At 38.2% G+C, this 23,879-nt stretch overlaps 2 protein-coding genes across 3 annotated transcripts in view; one reads left to right on the plus strand and one right to left on the minus strand.

Annotated features, from left to right (window-relative positions):
* The window catches only part of psmg3 (proteasome (prosome, macropain) assembly chaperone 3), a 159,062-nt gene that overhangs the window by 87,922 nt on the left and 47,261 nt on the right, over window positions 1-23,879 (minus strand). The gene's annotated exons all lie outside the window — the stretch shown is intronic.
* elfn1a (extracellular leucine-rich repeat and fibronectin type III domain containing 1a) overlaps window positions 1-23,879 on the plus strand; it is an 89,421-nt gene that overhangs the window by 32,375 nt on the left and 33,167 nt on the right. The window contains exon 2 of one of the 2 annotated variants that reach the window (XM_058048349.2): window positions 9,248-9,324. The exons of the other annotated variant lie outside the window; for it this stretch is intronic. The gene's annotated coding sequence lies outside the window, so the exon portion shown is untranslated. The remainder of the gene's footprint in view (window positions 1-9,247; window positions 9,325-23,879) is intronic. 2 annotated transcript variants of the gene reach the window in all.

Raw genomic sequence — 23,879 nt, forward strand, 5'->3', positions numbered from 1 at the left:
ATTATTTTGCCCTGGCAAAGATTGTTATGATTTGTGAGAATAACAAGCTGGTAATTGGATCCATCGGCGATGATCATTGTTCCCATTAGGACCATTTGCATACCGTCGCATCGCCTCAATCTCTTGTTGCCCCCTCCTCTCCCATCAACAATGAATAATTATCTTCTGTAAATTGATTTTTTTTTTTTGCTCATGTTAAAGACACCCTCTCTCTCTCTCTCTCGATCTGTCACCCTTTTGACACATTGCACACACGGCGAATCGTCCTGATATAGTAAGCTTTATCTCTTACTATATGTAAAAATGCAAAAAATGTGACTCCTTTTCATGTTTGCTTAGCTGTAATCCCGCTAATCCATTATTTGTCATGCTGGAGATAGGCTCCACGTCAGGGAACTCAAGTGATACTGGTGTAGAAAGGAAACAAGAAAAAGCAAAAAAAAAAAAAAAAAAGGGACGTGAGGGTACAGCGGCTATCGCTATCAGACGATGTCAACACCGCCTCGGGGACATCACACCCTGAGGTTTACTCCATTCCCTTAGTGCCATCTCTGATCTGATGTGTCAGACACACTCGATTCACACACACACACACACACACACACACACACACACACACAGAAATGCCCCTCGGGTGGCCTCACGTCTCATTGGCTTCCTGAGGCTGTGCACGGGAGACCTCTCAAGGCCACATACACTCCCCAGTCACGTCATTAGGAACACGTACACAAAAAAAAAACACAAGCACTTTCAGTAAAGGCTGCCTTTCCGAGAAACTGTTTTTTTTTATTATTTTATTTCTATATTTATAAAGCAATGGCTGTACGGCGGTCGAGTGGTTAGCACACAGACCTCACAGCTAGGAAACCCAAGTTCGATTCCACCCTTGGCCATCTCTGTGTGGAGTTCTCCTCGTGCATGCGTGGGTTTTCTTGGCGTACTCCGGTTTCCTCCCACATTCCAAAAACATGCTAGGTTAATTAGCGACTCCAAATTGCATCCCGCCTCTCGCCCGAAGACAGCTGGGATAGGCTCCAGCACCCCAGCGGCGACCCTCGTGTGGATAAGTGGTAGAAAATGAATGAATATTTAAGCATTATTAGAGCCCTCTAGACATGAAATAACACCCCTATATTGACTTTTATACTCTTATTACCCAAATTTGTAAATAAAAGGAAATCAAATTTATGGGCTGCACGGTGTTCGAGTGGTTAGCGCACAGACCTCATAGAGTTCAATCCCACCCTCGGGCATCTCTGTGTGGAATATGCATGTTCTTGTGTGGGTTTTTTCCGGGTACTCCGGTTTCCTCCCACATTCCAAAAACATGCTAGGTTAATTAGCGACTCCAAATGGTCCATAGGTATGAATGTGAGTGTGAATGGTTGTTTGTCTATATGTGCCCTGTGATTGGCTGGCGACCAGTCCAGGGTGTACCCCGCCTCTCCCTTGAAGACAGCTGGGATAGGCTCCAGCACGCCCACGAACCTCGTGAGGATAAGCGGTATAGAAAATGGATGGATTATGATTTATTGATGCTCTAGTTACATTCTACTTCTATTGATGCGCTAGTGCAGGGGTGGGCAAACTATGGCCTGGGGGCCACATCCGGCCCGCCAGGTGTTTGAATCATGGCTTGAGCCAACCTTTTGATGGTTTAAGTAGCTGTTTCTAGGTTAATTAGCGACTCCAAATTGTCCATAGGTATGAATGTGAGTGTGAATGGTTGTTTGTCTACTATATGTGCCCTGTGATTGGCTGGCCACCAGTCCAGGGTGTACACCGCCTCTCGCTTGAAGACAGCTGGGATAGGCTCCAGCACCCATGCGACCCTTGTGAGGAAAAGCGGTAGAAAATGAATGAATGAATGAATTTATAAAGCAAAATTTGTCAAAGTATGTACTTTATGTAATGCAGTTTTACATAGTTTGCATAACAGCATAAATATCTATCTGTAAGTCCTAAATTATCTTTTATGAGGATATTTGTAAAAAAAAAAAAAACCCTCCACAACAAAGCCGAGTCTCTCCAGTTCCTCTTAAATCGCCTGGGATGTCTTTACAGGGCCAACGTACAAGCAAAGTTGTAAACAAAGACAACCGGGCGAGGCATCACAGCAAAGTAATACTGATGGCTGCTGGTGCGCCCAAACAGCATCACGCCACCTCACCTGGGCGTGAAGCGCCCGAGGCTGCTTCAGGGTGTGTTTCAAGACCCTCGGCTTACATCAATCACATCATCTGTCTCTCGCATTTCTTCTTGCATTCTAGCCTGACCGAACCTCCTCACCCCTGCCGCTGAGCAAAGAGCACTGACCACAACAGACTGGGAGCAGCTTTAATAGTCTACTCCATGCACCGCCTGCTGAGTCTCTCAAGCAAAACATACTTGTTTCTGCTTATTTGGGATCCTGCATTCGTGGCTGGGAGTCCTTAAACCACAGTTTAGTTGGACATTTCCACACATCCATTATTGATATTCATTTAATAATATGTTTATTATTGTGGATGGAGAATGCTGTGATGTAGAACTAAACAGTACTTGTATTGTTGGGGATATTGATGCATTAGGAGCAGGAATTACACATTAACTCTTTAAAGGGGCCGCACGGTGGTCCAGTGGTTAGCATGTAGGCCATGTTCTCCCTGTGCATGTGTGGAATTTCCCGTGGTACTCCAGTTTCCTTCCAAAAACATGAAGTTTAATTGCTGACTCCAAATTGTCCATAGGTATGAATGTGAGTGTGAATGGTTGTTTGTCTATATGTGCCCTGTGATTGGCTGGCCACCAGTCCAGGGTGTACCCCGCCTCTCCGCCCAAAGACAGCTGGGATAGGCTCCAGCACGCCCCGCGACCCTCGTGTTGATAAGCAATAGAAAATGAATGAATATTTAAGCATTATTAGAGCCCTCTAGACATTAAATAACACCCCTATATTGACTTTTAAACTCTTATTACCCAAATTTGTCAATAAAAGGAAATAAAACCTTTTAGGGGCTGCACGGTGTGCAAGTGGTTAGCACACAGGCTTCACAAATAGGAGCCCCGAGTTCAATTCCACCCTCGGGCATCTGTGTGTGGAGTTTGCATGTTTTCCCCGTGCATGCGTGGGTTCTCTCAGGGTACTCCGGTTTCCTCCCACATTCCAAAAACATGCTAGGTTAATTAGCCACTCCAAATTGTCCATAGGTATGAATGAGAGTGTGAATGGTTGTTTGTCTATATGTGCCCTGTGATTGGCTGGCCACCAGTCCACGGTGTACCCCACCCAGCAGCTAGGATAGGCTCCAGCATGCTACCAGCATAGAAAATAAATGGAACAGTATGTTTACATGTAAACCAGTAAAAGTTGTGAAATTTTTCTGCATGCTTTGAATGGGAAAATGTAGCAGCAACTGGTGGATAAATATGAAAATAACAAATCCTCATTAATATATGTCAGTGTTTCTGTATTATTTTTCATTATGCATATTCTGTCATACTCCGGTTTCCTCCCACATTCCAAAAACATGCTAGGTTAATTAGCGACTCCAAATTGTCCATAGGTATGAATGTGAGTGTGAATGGTTGTTTGTCTATATGTGCCCTGTGATTGGCTGGCCACCAGTTCAGGGTGTACACCGCCTCTCGCTTGAAGACAGCTGGGATAGGCTCCAGCACCCCCGCTACCCTTGTGAGGATACACGGTAGAAAATGAATGAATGCTACAGAACCTATATTAGTTATTTACATACCTTTACAAACCACTGTATGAGTTGCTGGCACTAGCATTATTAAAGAATGAATAAAAACACAAACAGACCTGCCAACCTTGAAGAAATATAGACACCAAAATCTTGTCAGTCAGTCAGAAAGCAAAGAAATGTCGAAAAGGAAGCAGTAAAAAGATCCCTCATCTTTGCTAGTTACACAGCAAAGTTGTCAGGTTAAGCCGTAACCTGCAAACATGTCACTTCCTGAGTCAATCACCGGTTGATGCAGAGTTTCTACAATAGCTTGACGGATGTGTGTCAGCCGACAGGAAGTTGCCGACACCCGTCATTCGCTGTGAAAAACGAGCCAGAAAAGAATGTTGCTCAGTTCTTCAGTGGAGGCAGACATCGTTCTGTTGGATCATCTGTTGAACTCAAGCAGGTGACAGACGTTTCTTTTTCCTCAAAAGACGCTTTGCAGTGTGGGAGTGTTTCCTAAAACACTCCCACATACACTTGCAGCGTTCTCCCCGGAGCGTTGGGATGCCGGTTTGCTTTTGGAGAGAAGAGCTTTCTTTGCTTTTACAGCCAACACTGCAAATGTACAGTATCCGACAAAAGCAAGCAGGAAGCATTGCATTATATCTTATTGAGGGACGGTATAGTGGAAAGGAAACTGTAGAGATCTTAATCGATGACATCACAATATTCGACACCTTGCACTCCTTAAGGGCTGAGGAGGCCCCACATCGGACCCCACACCCTTGGCCATCACCCTCCCCATCTTCAGCAATACTGAATCTTCTTGGAGGTGTGTTTGGGATCCTTATCACGGAGGAAAACTTGCCATGCGACCCAGTTTTGGCTTCACAATGTCTCACTTCATGTTGGAATTCCCGTTTCCCCATCAATGAGCCGCAGCTCCCCCCAGTGCCAGCAGCCCCAGACTATAAAAGACAATTATCTTTGCGTCTCACTTGTGTTGCCAGCTACTTAGACAATAATGGCTGTGTGCCGACTCATTTTCAGTTGATAATAAATCTATACTGTGTTAAGAATGGAATATTTACCACTCTCTGTGGTCGATAAGCACTGCAGTATGCTTGTGCTCATCTAAAATGTGGAAAATTATACACTCTGTGGAAGATCAGCATGAAAATGTTGCATTACCTATCTAAAACATAGTGGAAAATATTCCATTCCTAACAGTATTGGCAATATGGAATATTTTGCTCTAGATAAATACAGTAGGGAAATATTCCAAACGTAACACAGTATAAGTGACTGAAAAAAACTGTCAAAATGTTCAATATTTCCAATACTGTAAGAAAGTACTGCAATGTCTGTGTGTTATCTACCACAGAGAGTGGGAACAAACAGAAGATACTAGAAAAAAACAGAAAAACAGAGTGGAAAATATTCCATTCCTAATAGTATTGGCAATATGGAATATTTTGCTCTAGATAAATACAGTAGGGAAATATTCCAAACCTAACACGGTATAAGGGACTGAAAAAAACTGTCAAAATATTAAATATTTCCAATACTGTAAATAAGTACTGCAATGTCTGTGTTATCTACCACAGATAGTCGGAACAAGTAGAAGATACTAGGAAAAAAAAAACAGAAAAACAGTGGAAAATATTCCATTCCTAACAGTATTGGCAATATGGAATATTTTGCTCTAGATGAAAAATACTGTGGAAAATTTTCCTTGTTGCCAATACTTTTAGGAATGGAATATTTGCCAATACTGTCAGGAATGGAATATTTTCCAGTCTGTTTTAGATAAGCACTGCAAAGTGTGAGTGCTTGAAGATACTAGAAAAAAAACCCTAGAAAAACACAGCGGAAAATATTCCATTCCTAACAGTATTGGCAATGTGGAATATTTTGCTCTAAATAAGTACAGTAGCATGTTTATGCATATCTAACACAGAGAGTGAAAAATATTCCATTCATAAATATTAAATTCCTAACAGTACAAGCGAGTGAAAAATACTGTGGAAAATATTCCATATTGCCAATACTGTTAGGAATGGAATATTTGCCAATACTGTCAAGAATGGAATATTTTCCAGTCTGTTTTTGATAAGCACTGCAAAGTGTGAGTGCTTATCTACCACAGAAAGTGGGAAATATTCCATTCATAAATATTAAATTCCCAACAGTATAAGCAAATGAAAAAAAACAGTGAAAATATTCCATATTTCCAATACTGTTGGGAATTAAATATTTTCCATCATAGATAAGTACTGCTATTCTATGCATGCTGTACACTGACTACTCTTAGGTATATCTATGGTAATTATACCCATTTTGGTGAGATGTTGTAATAGTACTACTACTATAAATGATGGTTTGATAGAAGAGCCTGACTCCGGTAGCAAACGTTCCGAGAGTGCATATTTTGCAGAAGGATGATGTCAGCACTCCAGCTTTCAGGCGGCTGGCGTGCGTCCAGGTGGAGTGACATATGGCGAGGAGGAGGCGTGAACAATGTTGCTGCACAATCCCGACTGGCCTCTAAAACAATCTCGGCCATCACTTTCGGGATTATAAATAATTCAGACTGAGCAAAAAGGAGCCGATTCGGGATTTTCCCCAGAGCAAAGACAAGATTCCGCCTTAAAGTGCACTTGCTTTAAGACGAGTGGGGAGTATAGTTGAGTTTATTTGTGATGACGTCACATACAAGGTTTCCAGGATGTTTATAGCTACAAAAACCTCCCAAAAAGTCGAGACAGACTGACGTCGATGGGAATGGAATTTTTTTTCTTTTGCTGAAATAGGTTGTATTCACAGCAATGCGGTATGACACAATAGTGTGAAAAGCAACCTGTGAAAATATTCAGCATCTCCATTCAGTTATCATCACAATGATCTTTTTCTTAGGGATTATCATTAAAAGTGACACGCAGGCATATGCTGTAGCCGCACAATTTTGAGGCAAAAGATTGATTTTTATGGGTTTGTTTTGCCTTCTGGAGACTTGCGGGAGGATGAGTCTTCCAGGAGGTAATGGATGGGATGGGAAATAAATTGCAACTCTTACAGCTTTTAAGAAAAAAACAAGTTGTGAGAGAGTAAAAAAAAAAATAATGCACAGCATTTAAACAGAAAAAGTATTGCAGTACATAGATGGTTTTCAGTAATGCAGAGCTAGATGGGTGAAACCCAAAATGGGTCACAGGTTCATTGATTGATGCTTTTCAGTAAAAATGCTTTAAGATATTTGAGTGGCCATAAAGCCTGATGCAGTGCATCCTCCATCATGGGTGCATATGACTAAAAGCTGCATTGTACTGCTGCTGCTGCATACGTTGACACTACGTGAACAGGGAAGCAAACAAGAGCCGACAGAGACAAATATGAGGTAGGGAATAAGCAGCAAAGCACCATGGGAGCTTTTGTGTATGTGTGTGTGTGTGTGTAAGAGGCTGTGAAAAGATATGCTTTACTGATAGCTGTTCAGCGTTATTTATTATGAAAAGCGGCTTCCTGAAAGGTTCTGGTGGAATATGTCTTGTTGAACTCACAGAAAAATGTCAGTAGATTTGGAGTGGAATATGATGTCCTGTTCGTTGGCCGATGGCCAGGTATGCTTGGGTCCTTTGAAGTCTGCCTAGCAACAGGTGTCGGGGACAATAGTGTGGAGATGAAATATTTTGATGACATTCGTTGCTGTCTTTACTAGAAGAGTTAATTTGTGATTGCAGGGATAAAGGGATAAAGTTTGTATTATTATATATTGTGATTTTGTAATACATTTTATTTGTGGGTGTTGTCGATGCTATCGTCAATTATGAATAATAAGATAATTAATTTATTTTATTTATTTTATTTATTTTATTTATTTTATTTATTTTATTTATTTTATTTATTTTATTTATTTTATTTATTTTATTTTAATATTTTAATGACATACATTGCGATCTTTACTAGAACAGTTCATACAGGGATAATGTTTATATTATTATATATTCTGATATTTTTATACATTTTATTTGTGGTTGCTATCGTCAATTACAAATAATAATATAGCATTAATTTTGTTAATTTATTTTATATTTATATTTATTTTATTGGTTGTAAAAAGAAACATATATATATATAATTATATATTAATATTTAATTAGTTTAAATATATTGTATTATGTGTAGTATTTTTCTGAAATATTATAATCATAATATTATATATTTGCTATTATCAAATGAGGATAAACCTACTTAAAATTCAGGGGTATAATGTTTTTATAATTTTTACTATCATTACTAATCCTAAAACACAAACACAACACTCATAAAATAATAGTATTTTAGTATTATTATATATTCTGATATTTTTATACATTTTATTTGTGGTTGCTGTCGATGCTATCGTCAATTACGAATAATAATATAATATAGCATTCATTTTGTTAATTTATTTTAGATTTATATTTATTTTATTGTTGAAAAAACATTAATATATATATATAATTATATATGAATTATTTAATTAGTTAAAATTTATTGTATTATGTTTAGTATTTTTCAAAAATATTACAATCATAATATTATATATTTGCTATTTGTCAAATGAGGATAAACCTACTTAAAATTCAGGGGTAATATGTTTTGATAATTTTAACAATCATAACTAATCCTAAAACACAAACACAACAATCATAAAAAATACTAATGATTTTTTTTTCATTGTTTTAGCTGACAAATGTTTTTTACCCTTCTTGGTGTATCTAATCAACTGGTCAGTGTTCTGTACATGTTTCACACGAGAAGAGGTCTCACTCTGAGCCAAATGGTTTGACAGCACCATGACAAATCTGATTTCCTTGCGTTCTTTTCCAATCCATTACATCTTATGTATAAATTATGCATGCATGACTGCGAGTCGTAAACGCAAAGTGTCAAAGATAGCAAACGAGCAACTGTGATAAAACGATACACACAGATCACTTCTGGCGGAAAAAAGAAAAAAAAAAACACACTTAACGCTTTTATCTAAGACAATGAGCCCTCTTCCGATGAGTCCCTGACGCAGCAAGTGGATTGTGGTAAATCCTGCTGCAGTAAAGCAGCCCTGAATGCAAACTGCTCAACAATAAGACAAAAAAAGCCTCCACACTAAAAGTTGGAGCTTCAATCATGTGACAGCATCTCGCTCCTAGTGATAAACTCTCTTTTCAGGGATGCAGAGTCAAATCTTCCCCTCCTTTTCCTGACGGGGAAAGAAACCGCAGCTCACTTTGCGAGTGTATTACTACCTCATCAGTATATTTAACCATTAGCATAATGCATATTTATAGCGGTTAGCGTTCACTCCGTCATCATAGGATTGCTGCTTCATGCAGTAATAATTGCATGCAGTTACAAACGCTTAATAAAACTAAAACACAGGGGAGTTGACATGAAACTTAACGGCGTGGAATCTTTTATATCGCACTCAAGTTATTGCCGCATGTTTATCTGCTCCATGAAAGATTCATGGTATTATCCAATGCTTACATAAAAGTAGCTACAGGTACTGTATATGTGTTTTTTCCCCCCCACAGGAGAGCAGTCTATTTGTGGACACAATTAAAAGAAATATCTTCTGAAGTACAAATGAACTGTGAGCGCTTCCCGAGAGGTAGTGTAAATTGAATCTGTAGCGGTCCAAATGTATTTGTGGCGGTCCCGATGTATGGGTATCACTGGTAGATGCTTTCACAATGTTGTTGTGTATCACATTTAAATCATCTACATGGGTAAGTGATTCTCAAAAAGTGTGTGAGGGTGGGGTGGGAGTGGGTGGGCTACAGTCCCTAATTCCTGTTTGAACGATACTGGTTCCAGCAACTCACCAGTGTGTGTATATAGATAACTATTGCAAATCAGGTTAAAGAAAGGCAAATTAGTCATTCATTTTCTACCGCTTATCCTCACGAGGGTCGCGGGGAGTGCTGGAGCCTATCCCAGCTGTCTTCGGGCGAGAGGCGGGGTACACCCTTGGACTGGTGGCCAGCCAATCACAGCCAATCACAAACAACCATTCACACTCACATTCATACCTATGGACAATTTGGAGTCACCGATTAATTAATCCAATTAATCCGGTCCAGACACCCAAAATAATCCAATAATAAGATTCATTAGCAACTCATTTATTTAGTCATTTTCTACCGCTTATCCTCACAAGGGTCCCCGCGGGGAGGGGGTGCTGGAGCCTATCTCAGCTGTCTTCAGGTGAGATGCAGGGTACACCCTGGACTGGTGGCCAGCCAATCACAGGGCACATATAGACAAACAACCATTCACACTCACATTCATACCTATGGACAATTTGGAGTCGCCGATTAACCTAACATACTAACACTTGTAATTAATCCAATTAATCCGGTCCAGACACCCAAAATTATTAACAAAAAACACTTTGTAGTTTTACATGCAATCGTCATTATAATATATGATAATAATAATTCAGGTGAGATGCGGGGTACACCCTGGACTGGTTGCCAGCCAATCACAGGGCACATATAGACAAACAACCATTCACACTCACATTCATACCTATGGACAATTTGGAGTTGCCAATTAACCTAGCATGTTTTTGGAACGTGGGAGGAAACCGGAGTACCCGGAGAAAACCCACACATGCACGGGGAGAACATGCAAACTCCACACAGAGATGGCCGAGGGTGGAATTGAACCCAGGGTCTCCTAGCTGTGAGGTCTGCGCGCTAACCACACAACCACCGTGCAGCTGAAAAGCAAATTAATACAATGGAAAATTATAATATGTAAAATCAAGGCTTTCTGTATATTTTTGGTAATTTTAGTGACATTATCTTCCCTCGGATTCAATTAGGCGACTCATTTAGCTGCCAAAGCTGATTCAAAAACTTTTTATTGGGTGTTTTCATTGCATTAAAATGAGTTTGCTGTTCTCCCTAAATGGAAAAACAGGCTGCTCCGGACTGATTGCTCGCAGAAAATTAAAGGTGGACATCCGACACAGAAAATTACTTCATTTAAGTCCATTGGCTGACAAAATGAAGCAAAATATTTCAACATTGCGCAACAGCAGACATCTCAACCCCCCTGGTCTGACTCTTCCACTTCCCTTCAGGGTTCATACATGTTTCAGCATTTTCCCAATATGGAGCTACTTTACGTTGTAATTCCTCTTAGCGGATGATGCAAAGACACATGTGACAGTTAGCTTTCGGAGCTGCAACCTCATCAGGGCCCCCCCTTGAGTGCATTAGCTCCATGCAAACGGCTTTAATGAATCAACGTTGGCACACATGCGTCGATACCGAGACACTGAGTAATGCGGACTGCGGCCGAATCGGATCGCAGCGGTTGACGTCTTGCATCCCATTAGAGCTGACTGAGGGGGCGGGTGTGACGTCAAACGGGGAACGTGAAAGTTCATGCCATTAGTTGGATTAGGTGTAGAGATGGAAAAATTTAAGTTATCGGCGTTTCCGGTTTCGATGCATAAAAAACATTGTGATTTCTCGGCAAAACAGGCGGTCTAAGCAATGTCATGACAACGTGTCACTACAACGCTCTGCGGGGGAAAAGTCGGGGGTGTCAAATCCCATGACCCCTCTAGTATTCAACAACATGCAATAACTTTCCTTAACGATGGTCAAAACAGTCCAGCGGCCGACATGCTTTCCTTTTCCTTGGCACAAGTCAGAAATACAAAAAAAACTGTTAATTTCATGCCCATGTAACAGCGCACAGACCCCATGACCCCTCCAGTATTCAACAACATGCAATAACTTTCCTTAACGATGGTCACAACAGTCCAGTGGCCGACATGCTTACCTTTTCCTTGGCACAAGTCAGAAATGGGAAAAAAAACCTGTCAATTTCATGCCCATGTAACAGCGCACAGACCCCATGACCCCTCCAGTATTCAACAACATGCAATAACTTTCCTTAACGATGGTCACAACAGTCCAGCGGCCGACATGCTTTCCTTTTCCTTGGCACAAGTCAGAAATACAAAAAAACCTGTCAATTCCATGCCCATGTAACAGCGCACAGACCCCATGACCCCTCCAGTATTCAACAACATGCAATAACTTTCCTTAACGATGGTCAAAACAGTCCAGCGGCCGACATGCTTTCCTTTTCCTTGGCACAAAAACATGCTAGGTTAATTAGCGACTCCAAATTGTCCATAGGTATGAATGTGAGTGTGAATGGTTGTTTGTCTATATGTGCCCTGCGATTGGCTGGCCACCAGTCCGGGGTGTACGAAGACAGCTGTGATAGGCTCCAGCACCCCCAGCGAGGATCCTCGTGAGGATAAGCGGTAGAAAATGACTGAATAAATTAGTTGCTAATTAATCTAATTATTGGATTATTACATGTAAAACTAGAAAGTGTTTTTTGTTAATAATTTTGGGTGTCTGGACCGGATTAATTGGATTAATTACAAGTGGTTAGTATGTTAGGTTAATTGGCGACTCCAAATTGTCCATAGGTATGAATGTGAGTGTGAATGGTTGTTTGTCTATACTATGTGCTCTGTGATTGGCTGGCTGGCAACCAGTCCAGGGTGTACCCCGCCTTTCGCCCGAGGACGTGAAAGTTCATGCCATTAGTTGGATTACGTGTAGAGATGGAAATTTTAAAGTTATCGGCGTTTCCGGTTTCGATGCATAAAAAACATTGTGATTTCTCGGCAAAACATGCGGTCTAAGCAATGTCATGACAACGTGTCATGACAACGTGTCACTACAACGCTCTGCGGGGGGAAAAGTCGGGGGTGTCAAACTGTGACTCGGTGAGCGGGTTCACCGCTGTGAGAATTACGTATAATCACCTGAAGACGTTGATTGCGTATATCACCGGTGTCACTATGAAAGGAGACAATGAAATCCACGCTTCCACATCCACAGGCACATGAATAACATGTTTACGAGATGCGTGGGCGTGCGCTTGCGACAGAACTGTCCAAACATCATCCGTGGAGGATGCATGACGGAACAAAAGCAAGTCCGTCATACTGGATCCAGGATGCTGCTTCACACACGTCAGATTCCAACGACTTCATTAGCTCGACGCCGCACACTTAAACCGTTTTTCACATGCAAACATCAGCTATCTTCCACACCTTCCACTTTTAATCTGTTACATGACAAACTGCGTGACGAAAACATCACTTTTACACATCTGGGAAAAAAAAAGCAGAGCTTTACAGCAAAGTTAGATAAACTCTTTTTTTTTTATTATGACAGTCATCTTCAGCTCTGCAAACAACTCTCAGGGCTTAAGGGCGCTCACCAGGTCTGGCTTTTCCATCTCACAGTCCTCTAACTCTCCCCTGATTCCATCGATTAGACCGCAATGGAGGGCTTAAAGCTCTTATCCATTACACAGCGAAAAAAAAGGGGGGGAAAAAAAAGCTCTTTTTTTAAAACCTCAAACCACTGTAACTTCCTTGACACAGCCAAAAAGATAAGCTCAGGTGCTAAACTGGTGGTCCTCGGGGTTATGGACAAGTTCTGGACCCCATAAGTCAGAAAAAATGTTAATTTCATGCCCATGTAACAGCGCACAGACCCCATGACCCCTCTAGTATTCAACAACATGCAATAACTTTATCCTTAACGATGGTCACAACAGTCCAGCGGCTGACATGCTTTCCTTTTCCTTGGCACAAGTCAGAAATACAAAAAAAACCTGTTAATTTCATGCCCATGTAACAGCGCACAGACCCCATGACCGCTCTAGTATTCAACAACATGCAATAACTTTCATTAACAATGGTCACAACAGTCCAGTGGCCGACATGCTTTCCTTTTCCTTGGCACAAGTCAGAAATACGAAAAAAAAACCTGTTAATTTCACGCCTATGTAACAGCGCACAGACCCCATGACCCCTCTAGTATTCAACAACATGCAATAACTTTCATTAACGATGGTCACAACAGTCCAGCGGCCGACATGCTTTCCTTTTCCTTGGCACAAAAACATGCTAGGTTAATTAGCGACTCCAAATTGTCCATAGGTATGAATGTGAGTGTGAATGGTTGTTTGTCTATATGTGCCCTGTGATTGGCTGGCCACCAGTCCAGGGTGTATCCCGCCTCTCGCCCGAAGACAGCTGGGATAGGCTCCAGCACCCCCGCGGGGACCCTCGTGAGGATAAGTGGTATAAAATGAATGAATAAATGAGTTGCTAATGATGATTAATCGTGATAAATTTTTAAACCGTGATTAATCAGATTAAACATTAATCATTTGTCAGTTGTTATTCTTTGATGCAGCTGTGCAGACAAACACAGCATTCATCCGACCAGCATGAGTATTCTCCGACCGAGTACCACCTGTAATGGGTTCAATGCCGCAAACGTACTACTATTTATACTTTTATTACACCGGCTGTGAAAAAAGCCATTAAAACAACAACAAAAAATCTGTACAATGTACACATACTGTAGTAAAAATGTCCACGTTGTATTGTTGACGCCGGGGATGCTGATGCACAAACGTACTAAAAAAAAGAGCTTAACACAGCTAGAATCTATTCTTTCCTTGAAAAGAAGCCTCAGCATGTTCTTCACAGCGTTCCTCAGGCCATCATCCATCCTCAAAAGCCCACAAAGCCCTCCATTTACCTGCTCGCACTCAGAGAAAACCTGCTAAGAGCAATAAAGGCGCATGGAGTTCCACTTGCAATCCCTCGCCTTCTACCCTACTTCTTCCAGATAATGACAAATTACCAGCCGTGTCACTCAAAGCGGGCGGAGAATAAAAGTCCTGGCAAGATGTTCTGAGGCATAAATCGAGAGAACGGAGAAGATGAACGGCTTTGTCGCCAGCATGTGTGCAAGGCCACTTCTGGTCACTTCTGCTACTATTCTTACTGCACTCGTCCACAGGGAGGGAAAGAAGATGCCCAGAAAAGATGTTTTGCTGGAGAAATTATGTCGTTATATAATAATTCAAGCTGAAAAGACCATGAAAGGTTGGTTTCTGTCAGATGTTCATGCTGGCAGGGTCATTGCAAAATGTGGTACTTATGAAGGTTAGCATGTTATTAATAATGAGGTCAAATATTCATTCATTCATTTCAAAATGAATATTGTGTGCAATATTATTAACTATTCATATAATTATATTAATATAGAAATGGTTCATAAATAACAAAATGAATTCATTGCTATAATAATATACGTATGTTAATTTTTACATGTTTATAACATTTTTATTGAATATTTTTTTGTTTTTATTATTTAAATGCATAATGTATAGACATATTAATAAATTGAAATTGAAATATACATTATTTGACCAATGAGTAAAAATAATTATAAAATTATTGATATACTGATAATTACCAAATTTACAAGAAAGAGGAAGATAATATAACATTTATAAATTTTCATGTGTTATTATTATATTTGTATGTTAATTTTTACATGTTTATTAAATTTTTATTAAATATGTTTTTATTATTTCAATGCATAATGTATAGACATATTAATTGAAATTGAAATATACATTATTTGACCAATGAGTAAAAATAATTATAAAATTATTGATATACTGATAATTACCAAATTTACAAGAAAGAGGAAGATATAACATTTATAAATTTTCATGTGTTATTATTATATTTGTATGTTAATTTTTACATGTTTATTAAATTTTTATTAAATATGTTTTTATTATTTCAATGCATAATGTATAGACATATTAATAAATTGAAAAATACATTTGACCAATGAGTAAAAAATTATTATACAAATTACTGATATCCTGATAATTACCATATTAACAAGAAAGAGGAAGATTATATAATATTTATTTATTTTATTTTGTATTTATTTTAATATTTTATATTTTATTTTAATTGTTTTATTTATTTTCATTTATTATTATTATTATTATCAAATAAAATATATAATATTGATTAATATAATAATATTCATGAATACAGTATGTGAAGAACAGATCAGATTTATATTCAGTATATATTATTTTATTCTATTAATATATGAATGTGTATAGATATATATGTCTCAAAAATGAAATGAAATTATAATAATGACATTGTGAAATTAATTGACAATTTTATACAAATATTTTAACTTTTTTAAACCTTTATTACTGTAAAAATTATTATTATAATAATATTGTACATATTTTTTGTATGTATTTAAATATGTACTGAAGTTATTCTTAAGTTATGAGCATATTTGATTTTAATACTAAAAATCCCGTTGTGGCCATGGCATAATAAACTGGAGGAAGACATACAATATATACGTATATAGATAAATATACTGTAGATATACGTACAGTATGCTATTTTCATTGCTCTTGCAAGCCGCAGACAATGTTTGCATTCATCAGATTAGACTTATTGTCTTGCACTTTGGCCGTGTTCCATTTCCATCATTAAGTGTGCTCTAAAAAGCACAGCAAACGACTTTAATACTGCATGAGCGGCGCACCGGTTGCCTCCACGCCGTGACTCCATGTCTGTGTCTCCTAATGTGTCCATGTGTGGCTGTGTGCGGCGTACGCCGGCACCGAGCATTACCTCTATTTTTAGAAAAAGCAATTTCAGAGTTAGCATTGTGCCTGCACATAGACACCCCCCATGTGTGTGTATTTGTGTGTGGTTTTTTGCGTCCTGGTCTGCTGTTTACGGGTTCAACAGGCTGCACGAAGGCTACCATTGGGAACGCTTTACGTTTCCTCCGGGCTTGAATTTTCATCGACATAAAAAGGAAAAGAAATCCAGCGCGTTGAGTTGCAACAAACATTATGTAAATGTAAAGCTGCCCTCTCGCTTTGGGTTTAAGAGCGCCTGCTCGGTATCATCACCTTCGGGCTGTTGAGCTCCATTTGTAATTATTAAAGACACAGATGTCAACACGATGTCGGGGAACTCACACCCAGCTCTTTGGGCCTTTGCACTCCGACGTCATGCTGAATAGGATCTCTTGTTTTCATTTCTGGTCAACACTACGGCAGACGCCATAACGACAAAACACATACGCTGCTTTTCTTGTTTGTACAAAAAAATGCTAATTTCCACTAAACGACTACATTTTCACTTTTTGCAACCACCGTCTGCTTGCATCGGGGTCAGGTGGTGCATTGCTATTGGTAATGACTTTGAAAGTTAAAGTTATCGCCACCTACAGGAGGGGAGGTGCAACAACATCACATGGAAATATGTGGCTTTTTAATCAGACAAATATATTGAGAATTCTTTATGAAGCATTTTTCTGCTTTTCACCATTACAAAAATAAATGTTTGGCCATTAATTTTTTTATTTTATTTTATTTTGTAAATATATTTTCATTGAATTAATTGAGCGTATTTTTTGTTATCATATAATTCCTAATAATTATATTATATTATATTATATCATATTATATTGTAAGTATTATTAACAATTCATAGTAGTTTAAATTGCGTGACTTGGAAAAATATAAAAGTGAGTTTTTCATTAAAATTAATTATATTATATATTATTATAAGTATTATTAATAATTAGTAGTAGTTTAAATTGTGTGACTTGGAAAAATATAAAAATGTGATTTTTTCATTAAAATTAAATATATTTTATAGTTATAAAGGAAAAAAACACTATAAAAATAATATCACATTTTTAAGGGGATGTAATCATTATTTATAGTTTTTAAATAATATCTTTTAATAATAATAATTATCTTTATCATTATTTATATACATTCATTCGTAGGATATAATTATAAATACAAATAATTTGAATGTGATTATAATTAACGTCAATCTGATATTTTTAAAAGAATGTATGTATTTTTCATAAATGGTGTTACTGTGATTTAGTATTTTTTTTTACTTTTATTACTTTATTATTATTACATATAAATTATTGTTGTTATTACATGCATCTATTAATTGGCACTTTGCTGTAATAAGAGAAATGACAATAAAGAATCAAACTCACGCACAAACGCTCAAGGCGCTAAATAAGCTTGACTTGCGCCCACTCAACACAGATGTGTCTTATAATTTACAATTTATGAACAATAACTAACTTTGCACAGTAGAAGTAAACAGAGCCACACCAAATAAGAAACCAAGTCAAGAAAAACTCCACTGTAGGCGCTCTTGATTGACAGCGCATTCCCAGTTAATTACATAACTACCAAGGCAAAAACTCACTTAACACCATAAAAGCACAAGGAGACCGCAGAGGACCGCCAAGGTCCAGAAATGAATGAAACGTGTCACTTTGCCAGGAGTCCTAGTACATGTTCTCATATTATTATTATTATTATTATTATTGAGTATTATCAACCCTGGCTTAAAGTAGCCATCAATCAAAAAGCCGGTTGTGTGAGTGACACATGCATGTGAACCATGTCATTAATTAGATTAACAGCGACGTGATTGACAAGCGCCACAGAGCGAGGAGGCGCCTAATCAGCTGATCTGGATCGGCTTCGGCTGCCACGCCAACTGCTTGGATTGGGGAGAGTGATGGGAAAGTGCGGCGTATCACGCTGTGAGCTATTATGAAGCCAACTGCAACCGCCACGGTAAAAAAACATCCTCAAATAGCATTTCGCTAATGATCATCTTTATAAAGTCTCGATTTCGCCTATTTTTTTTTTTTTTTTGCGAATGAAATGCTTTTATCCAATATAGTGAAACAAAAACACTCCATCTGTCTCCGATAATGCTGGTCTCAGTAAAAGTGGAGCCTTGAGGCAGATGGAGGAGGCGGATTTGAAGGTCATAGGGCACTAAATGAGTCTACTAGCAAGAAAATACACATTTTTCTACATTTTGTTAAAAGAAATCTGTGATTTTGGGGGTGAATTTTGCCCGTCATCCATATTTATGTCAAACATGAACACATATTTCCTTTTCTGTGTGTTCTAAAGTGAGTTAGCATGACGGCGCTAACAGCAAACCCAACTTTTCTGATGATAAAGTCCTCAAAAAATAAAAATAAAACCTCCAACAATGAATACATTTGTGATAACATGAAATACTTACAGTATTTTGTCTTATTTGACCATTTTGAACATTATTGCAACTTTTTTTCCAAGTGCCTTGATTTCACATAGGCACTAACGCTACTTCTGTCATGCTAGCTTTCCTTTTCTGTGTTCTAAAGTGAGTTAGCATGACGGCGCTAACAGCAAACCCAACTTTTCTGATGATAAAGTCCTCAAAAAATAAAAATAAAACCTCCAACAATGAATACATTTGTGATAACATGAAATACTTACAGTATTTTGTCTTATTTGACCATTTTGAACATTATTGCAACTTTTTTTCCAAGTGCCTTGATTTCACATAGACACTAACGCTACTTCTGTCATGCTAGCTTTCCTTTTCTGTGTGTTCTAAAGTGAGTTAGCATGACGGCGCTAACAGCAAACCCAACTTTTCTGATGATAAAGTCCTCAAAAAAAATAAAAATAAAACCTCCAACGATGAATACATTTGTGATAACATGAAATACAGTATTTTGTCTTATTTGACCATTTTGAACATTATTGCAACTTTTTTTCCAAGTGCCTTGATTTCACATAGGCACTAACGCTACTTCTGTCATGCTAGCTGCCCACTGTAGCTTGGTTAGTGTTGGTGTAAATAAGTACATAAGTACATAAGTAAATAAGTATATACATAAGTATGTCCCATGACGTCCACTGTTAGCTTAACTAATTTTCTCTCTTTGGAATGCACCGAAAAAAGAAATTAATATGTCTTATGTTTCACATAAGGATGATAAAGGGCAATTTTCCTTTTAGTATAAATTTGACAAAAAACAAGAAATATTAGGGAATTTCTTTTTTAAAAGAGCAGTAATTTTTTAGTTTTAATTTTACAAGAATAAAGAAAAAATATTGAGTGTAAAGTCATAAGGAAGATAGATAGATAGACTTTCTTTATTGTCATTGCACAATAACACAGCAGTGAAATTGCCAACGAAATATAAATAATAAATAATAAATAATAAATAATAAATAATAAATAATAAATAATAAATAATAAATAATAAATAATAAATAATAAATAATAAATAATAAATAATAAATAATAAATAATAAATAGTGGAGAATAAATAGATGGCATCAAATATGAGCAATGTACAGCGTAATGAGAATAAAGTCCTAATATTATGTACAAGATTAAATATTTGTCAAAATAAAAAAACAGTACCCCTAGTTCAGTCAGCTGGGATAGTCTCCAGCACATCCTAGTGAGGATAAGCGTCATAGAAAATATATGGATGGGTGTAAAGATACTAAAAGCATATATATGTGGGTTGGATGAAAAAATGTAAAAGTTTGCCCCCCCCCCACCCGACTTAGATCCTTGAAATGGGTTCTATGCTATGACAACACGGTTTTAAATGCTGCATATTTGTGACACTAAATTGCTTCTAGAAGCACCTGATCCCTCACTGGGGTTCAAGCGGAGTCCAACAACACTTGAGATGACTTCTTACTGGAAATAGACTGCAGTGAGGGAATAAACACGCTCTAGTGAATAATGCACGGTTATTGTTAATTCAGTGGTTAGCCAACGCTGGCGTTATGATTTCTGCAGCAGATATCACTGTCACAGCGGGATAGCGGATGGATGATTGGATGGATATCGCTGTCACAATGAGACATTATACCACGACGAAATAATTTGCTGTTATTCCTGCTGGTCTATGACAAGTATGAGCTATCCAAATTCACTCTCTAAGCCGCTTTGACATCAATATAACATAATTGATATAATTAATAATGGATATTACAATCTGTTGCTACCTGTGCTTGAGGAGGGTACATGACAGGAAATTATACGTCTACACTTGTTGATGAGCAGAATGTAAAACTGCCTCATATAGCAAATAAAGGACAGGGAGACGTGTGTTCCATTTCATTGGAGCGCAAATAGTTGGATGCATGGATGGTTCTGTTTACCAGAGGCAGCGAAAGGAGATCAGAAGCCAAAGAGAGGCTGACGTCACTGCAGCACTCTGGCAAGCATCAATACATGTGTTGCTCAGATGCAATGCATTCTGTTTTGTCATTTTAAAATTGTATTGGTACATGTTTGTATGTTTCTGAGGTGTAACTTTTGAGTGTTAAGTTGCTGTGTGATGAGTTTAGTGTTCTTTGTAAGATGACACTGTGAAACCTCCTGCAATTTCAAGAAAAAAAGCGAGCAATACATTCTGTTTTTCATTTTAAAAATTTATTGGTAAATGTTTGTATATTTCTCAGGTATAAGTTTTGAGTGTTAAGTTGCCGTGTGATGAGTTTAGTGTTCTTTGTAAGATGACACTGTGAAACCTCCTGCAATTTCAAGAAAAAAGTGAGCAATACATTCTGTTTTTTTCATTTTAAAATTATATTGGTATTTGTTTGTATATTTCTCAGGTATAACTTTTGAGTGTTAAGTTGCCGTGTGATGAGTTTAGTGTTCTTTGTAAGATGACACTGTGAAACCTCCTGCAATTTCAAGAAAAAAGTGAGCAATACATTCTGTTTTTTTCATTTTAAAATTATATTGGTATTTGTTTGTATATTTCTCAGGTATAACTTTTGAGTGTTAAGGTGCCGTGTGATGAGGTTAGTGTTCTTTGTAAGATGACACTGTGAAACCTCTTGCAATTTCAAGAAAAAAAGTGAGCAATACATTCTGTTTTTCATTTTAAAATTGTATTGGTAGATGTTTGTATATTTCTCAGGTTTAAGTTTTGAGTGTTAAGTTACCGTGTGATGAGTTTAGTGTTCTTTGTAAGATGACACTGTGAAACCTCCTGCAATTTCAAGAAAAAAAGTGAGCAATACATTCTGTTTTTTTCATTTTAAAATTATATTGGTATTTGTTTGTATATTTCTCAGGTATAACTTTTGAGTGTTAAGTTGCCGTGTGATGAGGTTAGTGTTCTTTGTAAGATGACACTGTGAAACCTCTTGCAATTTCAAGAAAAAAAGTGAGCAATACATTCTGTTTTTCATTTTAAAATTTTATTGGTAGATGTTTGTATATTTCTCAGGTATAAGTTTTGAGTGTTAAGTTGCCGTGTGATGAGTTTAGTGTTCTTTGTAAGATGACACTGTGAAACCTCCTGCAATTTCAAGAAAAAAGTGAGCAATACATTGTTTTTTCATTTTTTAATTATATTGGTACATGTTTGTATATTTCTCAGGTGTAACTTTTGAGTATTAAGTTGCAGTGTGATGAGTTTAGTGTTATTTGTAAAATGACACTGAAACCTCCTGCAATTTTAAGAAAAAAAAAGTCTTGCACATATGCAAGATTATGAACTAAATTAAGAAATGAATGTTCTATAAAGTTTTCACAGGGCAAACAAAGCCTCCATTGATCCAAACATCCCTGAATGCAGTCGTATTTCCAGCTATTTCCATCCTCACATGTGTGCTCTGTTTTGCACGTCCGCAGCCGAGCAGAAGGCATTAGCTCGCTGCCAAGTCAACCTCTGGGTCAGCATCCTGGAGTTATGCCACTTATTCCAGTCTCCTCGAGACCACACGTGGTGTGACTGGCCTATACCACCTTCCTCCTTCCTTCCCTCCCTTCTTGCTTGCTTGCTTGCTTGCTTTCCTCTCTCCTCCGGCTGCCACCTGACCCCATCTTCAATTTTTAACAAGTTTACCTACAGCTTTATTGGCTTGGCTTACTCCCATAGCTCTCATAGTGGCACACAGTAGTGTTTAGCAGGGCGTAATGTTACAGAGGGACAGGAAACACAACTCCGGTGACTTCTACAAAACAAAGTTGCATGTGAACATCAAGCATAACAATATTGCATGATATTACATAAGAATTTGATTTATGGTTTTAGTGGTTTACTGATATTTGCATTTTTAGACAAACTGAATTGACTGATGGATGGAATCAAATAGATTTTTCTTAGTATGCATCCATTTATTTACACATATACACAAACAACCATTCACACTCAAATTCATACCTACGGACAATTTGGAGTCGCCAATTAGCCTAGCATGGTTTTGGAATATGGGAGGAAACCAGAGTACCCGGATTAAAAAAAACCCACGCATGCACGGGGAGAACATGCAAACTCCACACAGAGATGGCCGAGAGTGGGATTGAACTCGGGTCTCCTAGCTGTGAGGTCTGCGTGCTAACCACTCGCGTGCAGCCCCAGATTTTTCTTCTTGGGGAAAAAAATAGTGTCTTGTTTTCAGAAGGGTATGTTCATTTAATTGTCAAGACAGCTGGGATAGGCTCCAGCATGCCCGCGACCCCCGTGAGGATAAGCGGTATTGAAATGACCCCAATGACCCCCAAAACACATAAAGGGTGGGATTGAACTCGGGTCTCCTAGCTGTGAGGTCTGCGTGCTAACCACTCATACACCGTGCAGCCATTCCAAAACCATGCCAACTTAATTGGCGACTCCAAATTGTCCATAGGTATGAATGTGGCTGGCGACCATAAGACAGCTGGGATAGGCTCCAGCACGCCGGCGACCCTCGTGAAGATAAGCGGTAGAAAATGAATGAATGAATAATGATGACAACAAAAATAGCTCATAAGAGTATCATGAAAACCATGATATAAGACTCTTATGTAGGCATATCTGATAACTATCGATACCGATAATGATGAGTTTAGTCCAGTCTGCACTGAACTACAGTACACCACAACAGGAAGTATTGTTTTGCTACAAGCGTATTTTCCTCACAGTTAAGTTGTTCAGCAACATCTGCGCGGCCGTTGTCAAAGTGTGCCGATTTGTGTTCTCCACCATCGCGTTCATGGATCCCACGAGGCTAAAAACACATACTCGCATTTGTTTCCACGGCCGAGGCTTTGACAGTGGAATTGTTGTAGCGCCGGCAGTCGTATTGATCCGGTCGTGCGTATATTCTCGTATTTTCACCTCGCATACGAAGCAGACGGATGATACTAGAGGAAGGAACGCTTGAACCTCCATAACCTTTGGCATAACATGTTGCAATTCATCACTTAGATACTATATAACATATGTATATAAACAGTATGGGCTGCCTCCCACTAAGTACTACATGCATCATTTCAACATAGCAGTACCTTTTGATACTGAGCCCTATTATGCAAGCGTATACTGTAACTTTGTGCTCTTTAAAAGTATACTTTACAAGCTTTTGTTGAACTCTAAGCTGGTAAAAAAATAGCATTTATTT

Source organism: Doryrhamphus excisus, linkage group LG16 (assembly GCF_037039965.1).
Source record: "Doryrhamphus excisus strain RoL-2023G ecotype Guam linkage group LG16, RoL_Dexc_Guam_v1.1, whole genome shotgun sequence".
Lineage (NCBI taxonomy): Eukaryota > Metazoa > Chordata > Actinopteri > Syngnathiformes > Syngnathidae > Doryrhamphus > Doryrhamphus excisus.